This window comes from Hyaena hyaena, unplaced genomic scaffold (genome assembly GCF_003009895.1).
Source record: "Hyaena hyaena isolate Hyena2069 unplaced genomic scaffold, ASM300989v1 scaffold_302, whole genome shotgun sequence".
Classification (NCBI taxonomy): domain Eukaryota; kingdom Metazoa; phylum Chordata; class Mammalia; order Carnivora; family Hyaenidae; genus Hyaena; species Hyaena hyaena.
The window spans coordinates 73,500-78,314 of NW_024080936.1; positions in this window are offsets into that span (position 1 = coordinate 73,500).

Here is a 4,815-nt window from a genome sequence, read left to right on the forward strand (position 1 = left end):
GCCCGGGAAGGCGGGGGCGCCGGGCGGGGCCGGGGCGGGGCCGGGGGCGGGGCGCGGGCGGGGCGCGGGCGGGCGCGTAGTAGGTGCGCGGAGCTGGCGGTGCGGGGTGCGCGGAGCGGGCGCGCGGACGAGGATGCGCGGGGCCGCCGCCGGACTCTGGCGTGGGCCGCGCCTGGGCGGCGGGGTGCGGTGGCGTGGGACTGGTCCCGGAGAGCCACACCTGCGCAGGGAGCCCTGTCCCGTTGCCTCCTTCCGATCCCATGGCCGAGCACTATCTGTGCCCCGACTTAGGGATGAGGAAACGGGCCGCCCGTGCGCAAGTGTTGCAGCCAGGATGGAAGGCTGGGCAGCGTGGTTCTGGAACTTTCTGCACTTTTGGCCCGGCGATGACCCACCTAGTGTGCCGCAGAGTCGACTGGGGCTGCGAAAACGTTCCCGAAGACGAGCTTTGAAAAGACGGCTCCCTGTACTGGGAGCCAGTCCTGGCGGGGTGGGCAAGAGGGGAGGACCCGAACGCGGGGCCGTTTGGCTCCGAAGTCGTAGTTGTGGCGTTTAGTTTATTGATTATTGCACTTTCCGAACCCGTGCTAGGCATCGGGGCAGAAATTGAACATGACAGCCCTAACATTTTAAATTTCAGACTGACAAGGTCTCGGAGCATAGAGGCAGAAGGTGTAACAAGAGAGTTGTAATCGAAAGCAAGAGAGGACCGAAGGAGGCCAGTGGCAAGGCCTGGCAGAGATGTCAGCTGGTGACTAGGGTGGAGGGGTGGGGACAGACGTGGACAGCTTGGGAAGGTAGACCCCACAAGACCCCCTGATGCAGTCAAGGTGGAGAGAGCACGAGGATGGCTCCCAGATTTCTGGCCCACATGAATGAGCAGATAGTGGCTCCTACCAAGACTGGGGAGGCGGGAAACCCAAGAGCCTAGTTCCTTTCCCAGCCATCAGCCAATGGAGTACTGAGAAGTTGAGATCCACTAGGCTTGATGCTTAATAAAAAGCATTATCCCGGCCCTCTGAGAGTCTGCCAGCCAGGAGACAGAAGAACCGCCTTTGAAAGGTCTGCCCTGGGGCACCTCAGTTGGGTGGCTCAGGTGGGCATCTCACTTCAGCTCAGGTCATGATCTCACCATTCGTGAGGTCGAGCCCTGCATTGAGCTCTCTACTGTCAGCAAAGAGCCCGCTTTAGATCCTCTGTCCCCCTCTCTCTCTCTATCCCTCCCCCACTCACTCTTGCTCTCTCACTCTCTCTTGCTCTCTCAAAAATAAATAACATTTTTTTTAAAAGTCTACCCTGCCCTTCACAGTTATATGAGTCAGTGGGCTCCCTACTCCTTGTGTTAGATCCACCTCATTCAGGTTGGAAGTTCAGGCACTTGTCTCTGAGAGTCCTCACTGATACCTAGAGCAGTTGGTCATTCATTCATTCATCCATCCATTTATTCATTCAGTTAATCAATAAACTAAGCACATGTCCCCTGAAGCCCTCAACTAAACTAGGTGCTGGGCTTGCAGGGGTCCAGTGAGGCAGGGAGGCAACTGATAGATACAGTGACGACAGGGGGTATCTGTGTTACAACGCATGGCAGAAATCAAGGGAAAGGGTTTGAGTCAGGCTGGGAAGCCAGAGAAGACTTAGAGAGGGCTTGGACAAGAATCATCAGAAAGATGTGAATGGCGCAGGGGGTGGGGGGGGGCGGAGTGGGGGATCCAAATGAAGAAAAGGAAGCTTTTAGGGTCTGAAAGTCTTTCTCCACAGATTGGTTATTACAGTTACAGTGTAGACATGAGGCAACATTGGCTGGCTGATAAAAAATTAACATGGTAGTGAGGGACAGATGGACACCATGTACCTCCCAATGTGCTGCCCTAAGAAGGACACTACATCAATCTGTCCAGGAATGCATAACCTGTATGTATTTGAGAAAACTGCAGACAAATCCTATATAAGGAACATGCTGTTAAACAAAGAATGGCTGTATTCTTCAGAACTTTTACTGCCATAAAAGACCACTTTTTCAGATAGGACAACTGAATGCAACACCTGATCCTACGAGATCTGCTAGTGCAGAAAGAAAGACTACAAGGACCATTACTGGAAACATAACAGGAACATAAATGACGGAATTGGAATTCGGATGTGGATTAGATAAACATATTACATCAATGTTAAGTTCAGTGAAACTGATAACTGTTCCGTGGTTCTGTAAGAGAATATTCTTATTCTCCAAAAATTTCCACTGGAATATTTAGGGGTTAACATAGACTGAATGTGTGTGTCCCCCCCGGAATTCATATACTGAAACCGAATCCCCGATATGATGGTATTTGATGGTGGAGACTTTGGGAGGCAATGGAGATGGAACCCACAGGAATGAGGTGAGTGCCTTATTTTTTAAGTTTTTTAATGTTTACTTATTTTCGAGAGAGAGAGAGAAAGAGGGAGACAGAGGGGAGGGAAAAGGCAGAGAAAAGAAAGAGAGAGAGACTCCCAAGCAGGCTCCATGCTGTCAGCACAGAGCCTGACGTGGGGCTCGATCTTGCAAACCACCTGAGCCACCCAGGCGCCCTGGGGTCAGTGCCCGTGTGACAAAGACCCCAGGGCGCACCCTGCCTCTTCCGTCCCGGTGGCCAAATCTGCTGGCACTTTGATCGTGGATTTCCCAGCCTCTAGAACTACGAAAAATACTCTTCTGCTGTTTATAAGCCACCCGGTCTATGGCGTTTCTGTTAGAACAGCCCAAAGGGACTGGACAGGAGCACGGTGCCGTGACGCTTGCACTTCGGTGGTTCAGGACAAATGATAAAGCAAACGGGGCAAAACGTTAATAGCTGAACCAGGGAAAGCGTATGTGAAGATATTTTCCTATACTTATTCTTGCAATTAGTCTGTATACTTGAATGGTTTTCTAATAAAAAGTAAAAGTAATAAAGCTAAGACTATAAAAAGTTGTGTCTTTAGCTGAGTCTTAAAGGAGGAAAAAGCGGCTGGGAGGGCATCCTCACCGGAGGGACAGCGAAGGCAAAGTCCTGAGAGCTGAGTGAGCAGGACTGGGCACCTGCGAGTGCGCGGGCCCTCCGGGTGCCTGACGGGGAGTGCATGGCCCCCGTGGTCTGACAGCTGCTGACAAACACTCGGGCCCCTCGGGGAGCGGGGACTGGGCTGGGCTGCCCCAGCACCTCAGCCTCTGAGACAGGAAGGGAGGGTAGAGCGTGTGGCTGGAGGTGGGGGAAGGTGAGTCCGGCTGCAGCGCACGGTGGTGCTGGGAGCTGTAGCTCACCCCACTGATCTTTTTCTTACAAGCTTTCCCCGCAGAAAAAGAAGCCTAGCAAGACGCTGGGTGAGATGTTTCCAGAACGCACATCAAGCTGAGCAGTTCTGAGCGGACCGCAGTGGATGCTGTGTGCACCGTCCAAACCCCCCAAACATACAGAGGCAGCATTTCTCTCGGCTGCTAGTGGCTGATGGCTCTAAGCTGAGCGTCTCCCAAGTCTTGCCTTCAGCTGAAGAGACTCCCCCTCCTTAGCAGAGGCTGCCCACACCCAGGGACTGGTCCGTGCAAATGCATAAAGGTCAGCACCCGTGGCCAAGAAGGGCCACTCTGTGGCTCCAGAGGCTCCCTAGGGTCAGCTGAGACCATCTTCTCGGCCCACTGTCCCTCCGTCCAGCCCTGCTTCCTTCACTGCCTGGCACACACCGACCGCAAGGAAAGTCCCCAGGCATCCCCTGTCCATAATCTCTGTCTCAAAGTCTCTTTCCTGAGAGCATATTTTGAAAGACTTAAAGAACAAACAAAAGAAAATATACAATATTAAAGTATAATGGAAAAATGACGAAGAACTAAGATCAAATGTTTGTCCAGTCAGGAGCTGTAAATAGGCCAAACTCAGAACGACTCTCAGAACAGAAGACAGGGCAAATCCCAGTCACGTGCTGTAAAGTAAGGACAAGCTGAATGAAGACAAAGCTAGTCACACTTTTCCACCAATGTATACTTTCTCAGTTTACCAGTGTTCTGGAGGACTCCAAGCTGTAGGGACAGAGAATAGATGAGTGGTTGCTGGGGCGCCAGGGATGGAGAGACCGGCTGACAGCAGAGCAGCATGAGGGACTCTCAAGCGGAGACGAAACTGTTGTCTCTGTCGACAGTGGTGGCAGTTATACAGCCACGTGCCTGTGTCAATGCTCATAAAACTATATCCAGAAAAGTAGGACTATTGCGGTCTGTACATTATATCCCAATAACGCTGACCACAAAACACAGTTGTGATACGCAACATACATGATTCTTTATTAATGCTTTAAATCATAAGATAAAAATTTAAACAGCACTATCGACAATGGCCAGAGTATGGAAGGAGCCCAACTGTCCACCGACAGATGAATGGATAAAGAAGATGTAGTATACATCTTCTACACACACACACACACACACACACACACACACACACACACACAAAATGGACTATTACTTGGCAATCAAAAAGAATGAAATCTTGCCATTTGCAACAACGTGGGTGGAACTACAGCGCATTATGCTAAGCAAAATCAGAGAAAGACAAATATGTGACCACTCATATGTGGAATTTAAGATACGAGACAGATGAACATAAGGGAAGGGAAGAAAAAATAATATAAAAAACAGTAAAGAGGACAAAACATAAGAGACTCTTAAATATAGAGAACAAACTGAGGTTTGCTGGAAGGGTTTTGAGTGGGTAGATGGGCTAAATGAGCAAGGGGCATTAAGGAGGACACTTGTTGGGATGAGCACTGGGTGTTATACGTAGGGGATGAATCACTGGATTCTAC